The 12,192-nt window shown below is 38.1% G+C and overlaps 2 protein-coding genes across 3 annotated transcripts in view; both read right to left on the minus strand.

Annotated features, from left to right (window-relative positions):
• LOC135696869 (T-box protein H15) overlaps positions 1-12,192 on the minus strand; it is a 433,864-nt gene that overhangs the window by 244,110 nt on the left and 177,562 nt on the right. The window lies entirely within an intron of this gene.
• LOC135717529 (bifunctional endo-1,4-beta-xylanase XylA-like) overlaps positions 1-12,192 on the minus strand; it is a gene marked incomplete at its 3' end in the record, with an annotated part of 38,855 nt that overhangs the window by 25,737 nt on the left and 926 nt on the right. The window lies entirely within an intron of this gene.

Genomic DNA, 12,192 nt, shown 5'->3' on the forward strand with positions numbered 1-12,192 from the left:
TCGGTATAAATACCGACAAATCGGTATATTTGGCAACGCTGGTGGAGACGTCGAATTACCAACGACGCCATAACAGAGACACAAAACAGAAGATAGTAAATACCTTCATCCTGACGTCAGCTTACCTCTCCATCCGATTAGGCTGTCCACGCCATCCTTTTAGCACAGCCTTATATCGGGAATTTCCCCGCCAAACAAATTGACGATTCGCGGCCAAGGGAAGCTACTAAAAGTTGAATGTAAACAACAACAGTCGTGAATGCAAACAAACAAACAAAAACCCTGATCAAAACAACGCCATCCACTTCAACAGCTGATGGATCATTGTTGTCGTCGTCGTCGTCGCCGTCGCACAGTCGATTGATGATTTTTTGTGTTTTTCAAATGAGCCTCGACATCACTGCGTCATAAATGTTACGCATTCCGAATGACAGCCAACCTTGAGAATTCCGCCTCAAAAGAGCGAAAGCAATGCCACATTCCATCAGCATTACCCGTTTTGATCCCGGTGGTCATTACCGATCATGATCGAGAGGGCTGACAGAAGAGTTCAATTAGATTATGCGGTATCGCTTTTTGGTGGTGGACCAATTAATGGATCGTTTATTAAAATGAGTTCGCGATCGTGACGGTGCTCGCTGCTCCGACCGAAGAGCCGGAGAGAGACGTCATGCTCGGCCGTCATCCGTCGAGAGCGTGATGGAGTTAATTGAAATGCACAACTCGTGTGCAAATATTGAGAAAAGAGATGGTACGCTTTTAGAAAGTTGATAAATATTGGATGGATGCTGCTGATGCCGCTGAAGAGATTGATCCGGAAAGCGCTGCAGATGGGCTGCGGCGAATGCTAAATAATCCAATCTCGTGAGGGAAAAGAAGGTGTCTGATAAGTGGTAGGTTTTAACTTCATTATGATATTTTATGAATTCATGTTTACGTAATTGTGTGGGAAAGTTTGGAAGTGCTTGGACGTGGGCTGGAAACCGGATGCAGAGTTGCTAATTATAAATTATTTGCATGTAAAATTAAGCACAGACAAAGTAGATAACACATTTGCAATTAATTTTTCCGATTCACGCTTCGGGACCAAATTAACACCGCACGGCTGAGCCAGTTCATGATGTGGGCACATAAATCTTCTTTGGAATGTTCACAGATTTCCAGGCGGAGACAGTTTGAAGAAGATGCTTAGAACTCTTCTAGAAGAAATACGGATATATTTAAATGGAAGGAAGCAAGAACTTCTGGAGTCCATCAAATGGCTTCTTGAAGAAGTTTCAAAGTAAATAATTTACTCGAGCATGTCCAATCAAGACATAACCGCGAACAAGTCCCTTAATTTGGATTGAAAAGCGTGCCCTAAAATAATAAACTCAACGTAAGTAAGCACTCGCCGTCAGTTTCTACGAACCATTCAACCTTGAACCTTTCCGATTCGCTCCAACGCCAGTCGGTCGTAGATCATTTGATATGACAACGCTCCACTTGGGCACACACGCAACCTATTCAACGATTAGTTAGTTATCCAAACCAGCCATCGAAGGAGGCCCTCCACTAATCAGCCCGCACTCTACAATCGGATAAATAAACTGCCACTCAAGCTTCGAAAGAACTTGTCGAATCATCATCCTTTGCTCCCGCTGAAGGAACACCTCAGTCTTTTCCATTTTAGGACAATCAATCCAATTTAACCTCCACCAGCCAAGCGTTGGAGATTCTGAAGGTGACTTTTCACCACTTTATTCATCGTGTCTCGTTTGTGTTTCAATGCTACGGCACTCCCGTCATGTCCATTGGGGGGGCAGTGAAAGAATTCCAAACTCAATTGACCCAGATTTTGGTTTTGTTTTTGCCAAGGTACTGAAAAAGGAAACCGGCGCTGGCTACTGCACTTGACCAATCCCCTCGTGTCTTTCTTTGAATTCGACCATGACGGCACCAAACGGAGAAGCAAATTGCATGGAAAGCAATTTACGATGATGACAATTGTCACTGGCGGACGATGAGACGCCGAGTTGAGGAAATCCTGCGATCATTAGCGAGTGCTTACCTGAAAGTAGAGAGAGAAATGTGAAACTTTAATTGAATGCGGAAAAATTTTCGGCATTGAAACATTGAAAATCATACACAAGGACCCAAGCGAGTAACAAACATTCATTGGACGATTTATTCTCAAGTAAACAAATTACAAATCAGAATCGCAGAAGTTGAGCTGAGATTGATCTCGAATCCGACGACTACGGTCGGCCACTTGGAGATTACTAATCTTAAATTACCAATCAAAAAAACTTCGAAACTGCCTTCACTCACACCTGAAGTGTGTCGCAAACGACGGCGGTGTCATTAAACGGCCAATTTGGCATTCACAGCATGGAATTTTGACCGTACAGCTAGCTAATCCGTTTTACGATGGGCACTTCTTACTCTATAATGCCTTAACTGCCCGAAGGGGATTGCCGATTAGTCAGCAGCCAATCTGGCGACACAGGCTGAATAAGTGCGAAGGAGCGTCATGAGCGGTTGCATTCGAACGCATTTGGTCGATCAACTTGGTCTCAATTTGGATGGGATGCTATTTTTAATAATGCTGGATGTTGCTGGCATTTTGGATCGTGCCGCAGGGTTCAATCCGGAGGAGAATAAAATTTGATTTCATAGAGTGCTGGCGATTGGGTCAATTGAGACCTGTTAAATTGGCAGTTTCAACATTATTTTGAGAACTAACATAATTTTAGGAGCTGTAAGATCACAATATCCTGAAGTCCCATAGCTTCAGAGAGACTCCCAAAACTCTCGAATCTTCAGAACGTTCAAAACTACTACTTGCTTTCAACTCAGTATTCTAGATGCACTTCCACGGTTATGAATTGAGAGCATTCGATGCCTGTACCATTTTTGCATTAGTATAATTGTGTGGCAAGTACAATCATACTCTATGCCCAGGGAAGTCGAGAAATTTTCCAACCCGAAAAATCCCTAGACCGGACCGGGAATCGTACCCAATCACCACAAAAATTTTCCGATCAGAATCGAGCAGCGTCTCATTGCACTACAAATATCACTATTTTTTTAATTTTTGGAATTCAGAATGTTGAAAATTTTTGTAACCCTCTTTTTGATGATGTTTCGTTGTTTGGTTATGAAGCCGCACGATTAGAATAATTACAGAAATCGATGGAAAACCTGATTTACTTTATTTTAAAAATGGACAAGATCAGAACAACTCTACTCGCTCTCTTGGTGTAAACACATCTTCTAATCTTGCAATCAGTAGAAAACAAGAAAACAAGATAATGTTTGAGGAAACACCACGTGGATATATCAGTTGAATTCATCATGTAGGATATGGTATTACCAGCAGGATAATCATAGCCATGATCCATTAAAACAGATTACGAAGGCCTCGTATCCAGAGGCTTCGGGTGTAAGTGATTGGTTTTAAAATTTCATAGAATCCCACCTTAGTCTACTAATGGCACTGACGACGGGCCATAGCTGCATGAACCAGTTTGTTAATAGGATGCTGAGGCCTCGGGTCAATGGCCGGAATTTATATTCCATGGAATCTTGCAAGTCATAAATTTTTGTATGTATTCCCAATCGATAAATAATCCAGGACCACTTTGATCACAGAACAAGTTACAGCGAATCCCGACTGGAATTCCAGGCGAATCCTGGCTGGGGTTCCAGGCGAATCCTAGGTGGGATTCCAGGAAAATCACGGCTGGGATTCCAGGCAAATCCCGACTGGGATTCCTGGCAAATCCCTACTGGGATTCCAGGCGAATCCCGACTGGGATTCCAGGCGTCTCCCAGCTGGGATTCCAGGCGAATCCCTACTGGGATTCCTAGCGAATCCCAGGTGGGATTCCAGGCAAATCTCGGCTGGGAGTCCAGGCAAATCCCTGCTGGGATTCCAGACGAATCCCTACAGGGATTCCTGACGAATCCCGACTGGGATTCCAGGCGAATCCCAACTGGGATTCCTGGCGAATACCGACAGGTATTCCTGGCGAATCCCGACAGGTATTCCTGGCGAATCCCAACAGAAATTCCTGGCTAATCGCGACAGGGATTCCTGGAGAATCCCGACCGGGATGCCTGGCGAATCCCGACTGGAATTCCTGGCGAATCCCAACTGGGATTTCTGGCGAATCCCGACTGAAATTCCTGGCTAATCTGGACAGGGATTCCTGACGAATCCCAACAGGGATTCCTGGTGAATCTTGACTGAGATTTCTGGCAAATCCCGACTGAGATTCCTGGCGAAACTCAACTGAAATTCCTGGCGAAACCCAACTGAAATTCCTGGCTAATCCGGACAGGGATTCCTGGCAAATCCCGACAGGGATTCCTGGTGAATCCTGACTGAGATGCCTGACGAATCCCAACTGGGATTCCTGTCGAATCCCGACTGGGGCTCCAGGAGAATCCTGACTGGAATTCCAGGCGAATCCCAACTGGGATTCATTCGAATACAGTGAATGGGATATTCCCGCATAGATCCCGGAAAACCTAGCCAGAATTCCACAGATTCAAAACAGGTATTTGAAACGGTCTCAAAGTGGTATCAAGACCATTCCAGCAAAGACTCCGGATAGCGTCCAAGAAATTTCTGACAATCATCACGAGAATTTTGGATATTTTCACCTGGTAATCCGCACAATTCTTTCAGGGACTATGAACAATTCTAGCAGGGATAGTAACAGTAATTATAAATCAGAAAAAATATCATTGTCGGAATTTTCAATTCCATTTTTGGGATTGCTGGGCTTCGAATCCAGTGAATGGGATATTCTGTACAATCCTGGCATGGATTCCAGAAAACCAGCAAGAATTCCAGAGATTCAAAACAAGTATTTGAAACGGTCTCAAAACGGTATCAAGACCATTCAAGCAGAGATTTCCGGAGAATCCCGACTGGAATTCCAGGCGAATCCAGACTTGGATTCCAGGCGAATCCAGACTTGGATTCCTTGTGAACCCCGACTGGGATTCCTGACAAATCCCAACTGGGATTCCCGATGAATCCTGACTAGCAATCCTGGCAAATCCCGACTGAGATTCCTGACGAATCCCAACTGAAATTCTAGGCTTATTCTGACAGGGATTCCTGGTGAATCCCGACTGGGATTCCAGGAGAATCCTAATTGGGATTCCAGGAGAATTCGAGCTGGAACCCCAGGCAAATACCAACTGGGATTCATTCGAATCCAGTGAATGGGATATTCCACACAATCCTGGCATGGATCCCGGAAAATCCAACCAGAATTCCAGAGATTCAAAACAGGTATTTGAAACGGTCTCAAAACGGTATCAAGACCAAGAAGTTTTGGACAATCATCACGAGATTTTTGGACATTTTCACCTGGTAATACGCACAATTCTGTCAGGGACTATGCCTTCTCGTAATCCAAATTCGATTGCGCTGCTCGGGGTAAAATTCGATTGCGCTTTTCCAAGTAAAATTTGACTTCACTTCTCGTAATCCAAATTCAATTGAGCTTTTTCAAGTAAAATATGACTAAATTTCTCGTAATCCAAATTCGACTATGTTTTTCCAAGTAAAATTTGACTTCGTTTCTCGTAATCCAAATTCGATTGCGCTTTTCCAAGAGAAATTTAATTTCACTTCACGTAATCCAAATTTGATTTCGGTTTTCCAATGATAATTTGACTTCGCTTCTCGTAATCCAAATTCAATTGCGCTTTTCCATGTAACATTTTACTCCATTTCTCGTAATCCAAATTCGATTGCGCTTTTCCAAATAAAATATGTGTCCGCTTCACGTAATACAAATTCAAATTTGACTCCATTTCTCGTAATCCAATTTTGACTACGCTTTTCCAAGTAAAAGTTGACTTCGTTTCGACTGTGATTTTACAATTATAATTTAATTTTGCTTCTCGTAATCCAAATTAGATTGCGCTTTTCGAGATAAAATTCGATTGCGATTTTTCAAATAAAATTTTACTTAATTTCTCGTTATCCAAATTCGATTGCACTTTTCCAAATAAAATGTGTTTCCGCTTCTCGTAATCCAAATTCAAATTTGACTCCGTTTCTCGTAATCCAAATTCGAATACGCTTTTCCAAGTAAAATTTGACTTCATTTCTTGTAATCCGAATTCGAATGCGATTTTTCAAGAGAAATTTAATTTCACTTCACGTAATCCAAATATGATTGCGATTTTCCAATAAATTTGACTTCGCTTCTCGTAATCCAACTTTGATTGTGCTTTTCCAAGTAAAATTTGACTCCATTTCTCGTAATCCAAATTCGATTGCGCTTTTCCAATAAATTTGACTTCGCTTCTCGTAATCCATATTTGATTTCGATTTTTCAATGATAATTTGACTTCGATTCTCGTAATCTAATCCAAAGTCAATTGCGCTTTTCCATGTAAAATTTTACTCCATTTCTCGTAATTAAAATTCGACTACGCTTTTCCAAATAAAATGTGTTTCCGCTTCTCGTAATCCAAATTCAAATTTGACTCCATTTCTCGTAATCCAAATTTGACTACGCTTTCTCCAAGTAAAATTTGACTTCGTTTCTTGTAATCCGAATTCGATTGCGCTTTACCAAGAGAAATTTAATTTCACTTCACGTAATCCAAATTTGATTGCGTTTTCCAATAAATTTGACTTCGCTTCTCGTAATCCAAATTTGATTGTGCTTTTCCAAGTAAAATTTAATTCCATTTCTCGTAATCCAAATTCGACTACGCCTTTCCAAGTAAAATTTGGCTTCGCTTCCCGTTATCAATTTTTTTCAATTTTAATTTGATTTCGCTTCTCGTAATCCACATTAAATTGCGCTGTTCTAAGTAACATTTGACTCCATTTCTCGTATAAATAAAGTCCAATAAATTTGACTTCGCTTCTCGTAATCCAAATTTGATTGTGCTTTTCCAAGTAAAATTTAATTTCACTTCACGTAATCCAAATTGGATTGCGATTTTCCAAAAAAAATTGACTTCACTTCTCGTAATTTAAATTTGATTGTGCTTTTCCAAGTAAAATTTGACGCCACTTCTCGTAATTCAAATTCGATTGCGCTTTTCCAAATAAAATGTGTTTCCGCTTCTCGTAATCCAAATTCCAATTTGACTCCATTTCTCGTAATCCAAATTCGACTATGTTTTTCCAAGTAAAATTTGACTTCGTTTCTCGTAATCCAAATTCGATTGCGCTTTTCCAAGAGAAATTTAATTTCACTTCACGTTATCCAAATTTGATTTCGGTTTTCCAATTATAATTTGACTTCGCTTCTCGTAATCCAAATTCAATTGCGCTTTTCCCCATGTAAAATTTTACTGCATTTCTCGTAATCCAAATTCGACTGCGGTTTTACAATTACAATTTAATTTTGCTTGTAATCCAAATAAGGTTGCCCTTTTCGAGATAAAATTCGATTGTGATTTTCCAAGTAAGATTTTACTCCATTTCTCGTAATTCAAATTCGACTACGCTTTTCCAAATAAAATGTGTTTCCGCTTCTCGTAATCCAAATTCAAATTTGACTCCATTTCTCGTAATCCAAATTCGACTACACTTTTCCAAGTAAAATTTGACTTCGTTTCTTTTAATCCAAATTCGATTGCGCTTTAGCAAGAGAAATTTAATTTCACTTCACGTAATCCAAATTTGATTGCGTTTTCCAATAAATTTGACTTCGCTTCTCGTAATCCAAATTTGATTGTGCTTTTCCCATTATAATTCGTCTTGTAATCCAAATTCGATTGCAATAACTTCCCTTCTCGTAATCCAAATTCAATTGCGCTTTTCCACGTAAAATTTGACTTGGCTTCTCGTAACCCAAATTCGATTGCACTTTTCCTGGTGAAAATATTAAAAATGGTTTGTTATGGTGCTAAATAGTCGTCGACTACTCGCGTTTATCCACAACCACAGCTCTGAGTCATGAAACGATAAAATAGCTTTAAAACATAAAATAGCTTTAAATAGCTCTATAAACATGACTGGGAAACAAACATCGAAATAGCTTAGAAATCCAGAATTTTATCTAATTATAATTTTAAATTTGACTCCATTTCTCGTAATCCAAATTCGACTACGCTTTTCCAAGTAAATTAAACTTTATTCGCTTTGCCAGTTTCATTTTTGCATAAACAATAATGCACCAAGAACATTAAACTGACAATAATAGAGATAAAATGCTAAAACAGCCTGAAATTCTCCAAATAATTATACCAACGTGAAAGTTACCTAATAAATTAAAAACTAATCCTAAAAGCGCCAAAAATAATCTACAATTTCAAAATGGTTATAATGCGAAAACCAATGACGGAAGAAAAGAAAATGAACTTAGAAATGCCATAACAGTACAAAATCGTCAAAACGCCAAAATAGATTAGAAGCTTCAAAAAGGCCTAAGCAACACAAAAATAGATAATAAAAATGTCAAATTCTTAACTTTGCTACTTCTTTACTTATAGTAAAAAAGGTGGATTTACTTTGAAATTTACAAAATCGGCAAAATATCCAACTACCGTCGAATCGGTTGTTATAGGCTTTTCACGCTTCTGTAGCGAGCCTTTTTAAAGGTCCGTTTAGACTAGATGATATCTTGGTCGGATTTTGACCACCGCCATATTGAAAAATCTGCTCGATTTTACTTTCGACACACTTTGTCAAACCTACCACTGCTTGCACATGTCGAAAGAACTGTCAATTTAGATTTCAAAACAAATCTGTATCAGGAATCAAAAGTAAATACTTCCATCATGAATTATCGGAAAATTGCTCTAGCTTGTGGAGTAGGAAATGGTTGTTCAGGAGGAACACCGGCTGGGATCTGGCTCATCTTGTCCTTCAAGAACGGCAATATGAAGATGAAAGAGCATTTTATAACTTCGCCAGGATGTCGATACCAACTTTCGACAAGCTAGTGGGAAAAGTTCTCTATAGATCTACATGATTCCTTGAGCTCTGAAAATTTCTGTTAAGAACTCAAATCTGCATATTTCTCTGAAGACCTTCGGACGTTCCTGAAGATTTGTGTCTGTTTTTTTGGTAAAATATCTTTATAGATCAACAAACTTTCCTTAATATCTGCAAATTTCTCGGTAGTTCTGCAGATTTCTTTGAAGTTCTGTGTGTTCTTCAGAAGTTTTGAAAATGTCTCTAAAAATCTACAAAGTTCCTCAATGCCTGCAGATTTAAGAAACATAAATTTCAACAATTATCTCTGATGTTCACTAAACTTCTAATAATCTACGATCTTCTTGAAAGTTCTGTAATTTTCTCTGAACATCTACACAATTCCCTTAAGTATTAAGAGTTTATCTAGAAATGTTTGAGCTTCCCGGAAGTTTTAGGAAGTTCTCTGAAGATTTACTATTTTTTCTGAAGTTGTGCTAATATCTCTTAAGATCAGCAAATCTCCCGGAGGTTCTGCAAATTTCTCTTAAATTCCACAAGAACCGCAATAAAATTCTGAAAATTTATTTAAACATCTGCAGCAGGGTTGTTTCCACTCACTTGCTATAAAAATATATTTTTCGGAATTATGAAATCATTAGATGATATAATGATATGTTGTACTTGTAAGTAACGAGAAGAGGGTGTAAAGTATGTGATTGACTCATAAAACCTGTCAATTTCGCTTTCAGAGCGTCACAATAAGCGATCTTATGATTCGTGAGCGTTCATTCAGAGTGAGCACTCACGAGTCGTAAAATCGCTTATTGTGACGCACTGAAAGCAATATTGACGGATTTTATGTGTCAAACACACACTTCACGTCCTCATCTTGTAACTTACAAGTACTAATTATCAGTATACCATCTCATGATTTCATACTTCTGAAAAACATTTTTTATAGCAAGTGAGTGGAAGTAACCCTGATCTGCAGATTTTTCAGTCGATGTACGATTTACCCTATGAACTTTTCTAAAGTTCCTAAAGTTTCTTTAAAATTCTGTAAAAAATTTCTGAAGTACTTTATTTTTGCTCTAAAGATCTACGAACTTCCCTGAAGTTCAATAAATTTCTCAGTAGATCTCCGAATTTCTCTAAACATCTGTAGTTTTTTTGTGGATTCTTGGACTTCCATAAAGTTCTGCAAATTTATCTGAAATTCATTGAAATTCTCCTAGCTCTACGCTGAAGTTTTAAATATTCCTCTGAAGATTTACGAATTTCTCTGAAGTTGTGTAAATACTTATAAAGATCGGCGAGCCTTCCCGAAGTTCGGATGTGAGTTTCGCTGAAGTTTTGCATTTTTTTTTTCTAAAAATGTACGAACTTCCTGAAGTTTTTCAGACTTCTCTTAAGGTATACGGACTTCTCTGAAGTTTTTCAGATCTATCTATTTCCAACTTCCATGGAGTTCTGCAAAATCTTGGACTTTTGTACTTCGCTGCGATTTGTTTTCGGATTTGAAGTACTTTTCTGAAATTTTACCTTTTTTTCTGAAGAACTCACATTTTTTTTCCGAAACTGTGAAGCTTTCTGAACCACTTTAATGTCTCTGAAGATCTGCAAAATTTCTTGCAGTTCTGCAGATTATACATCTACTCTTCTGACGGTCTGCAAATATCTTTAAAGTTGTCTGAAGGGTCCGTAGTTCTATTCTCAAGATCTACAAAAAAAAAAAAAACTTGAGGTTCAATAAATTTCTTAGTTCATTTGCAAACTTCTCTGTTTTGTAAATTCCTCTGTAGGCTCTCGGGCTACCCTAAAGATCTTATTATCTAAAGTCCTCAAAATTTATCAAGATCTACAAATTTCCCTGAATCGTTTAAATATTTTTAAAACAATTGCCAAAATTCCCTGAAGTTCTGCTAATTTCACTGAAGATCCATTAAAATTTCTAAGATTCTAAAAATGTATCACAAAATATGCCCACTTTCTTGAAAGTTTTCAAATTTATCTGAAGATCCATGACCATTCTTTTGATTTTTCCGGAAGTTCTGTAGCTTTTTTTCTGAAGATCTACGATCTTTTCTGATGTTCAATAATTTTCCAGTAGATTTCCAAACTTCTGTGAAATTCTTTACATTTCACAGTAGATTTTGGACTTGTCTGAAGTTCTGCGAATTTCCCTGAAGATTTGCAAAATTTCACTTATAGTTTTACAAATGGATCTGAAAATATTTTAGCTTACTTGAAGTTTTGAAAATTTATTTGAACATTTATCGGAAGATCTACGATGTCTCTTGTGAATTTTTCGGAATTTCTGCAAATTTCTTTTAATGTTTGTAAAATTCTCTCTTCTGTTCTAAAGATCTACGAACTACCCTGAAGCTCAACAAATTCCTCAGTAGATCTCCAAACCTCTCCGAAATTCTAAAAAAAAATCTTAGCAGGCTCTCAGACCTGCTGTCTGGCATGCTTATTCTTGTATAATACATGCTTCGTATTATATAAACGCTATTTTGCTGACCATGCCATGATCAAAGCCATTACGGCATCTTTCGACCAATCACACTGGAAAATAAAAATTAATCTAATCATTATTAAATACTGAAATCAATTTACCTTGCTGGATGCCATCAAAGCACGAATCAAGCGTTTTAGCGGTTCAAATCCGTGAAATTTTAGAAAAAATAAATTAATATTTTCATCTCACTTGCGGCTATTTTGCTGAATGAGTCGAATGAAAATTAAATACAAACCTATTTCATTCGACAAATCAAACGCCAAATCTAATCAGCATGTCGAAAAAGTGTGAATGCATCCGAACATTGCATCCGACAAAATTTTTCGAGCAGTCCGCTCGAATCAGACCAACAAGTCAGATAGTCTAAACGTATCTTAAGGGTTCTGAACTTAGTGTTTAGATGTACTTCTACAGTTTTTAATTGAGAATTGAATTTGTATATTGTGCGTCAAGCCCAGACAAAAATTTACAACCCGAAAGATTTCCTCGACTGGACCGGGAAACGAATCCGCCGCCTCCGTCTTGGTAATATCATTATAGATTAGATTATCTGAGGCCCCCACCGAATCGGTTAAGAATCGCGAAAAAATGTCTTAAAAAGCAAAAATGAATGAGAATCACCAAAATGATTTTAAAATTGCAAAAATGGACCAGTCTAGACCTCCCATAATGGCATTTTAAAATGTAAAAAAATACTCAACCAAATGATAAAATTGCCTTAAAATACTAAAACGACAAAGCACCCTATGATAAAGAAAATGCATTTAAATCCCACAATGGT

This window comes from Ochlerotatus camptorhynchus, unplaced genomic scaffold (assembly GCF_037179485.1).
Source record: "Ochlerotatus camptorhynchus isolate MF236.1 unplaced genomic scaffold, CSIRO-AGI_Acam_v1.1 ptg000062l, whole genome shotgun sequence".
Taxonomy (NCBI): Eukaryota; Metazoa; Arthropoda; class Insecta; order Diptera; family Culicidae; genus Ochlerotatus; species Ochlerotatus camptorhynchus.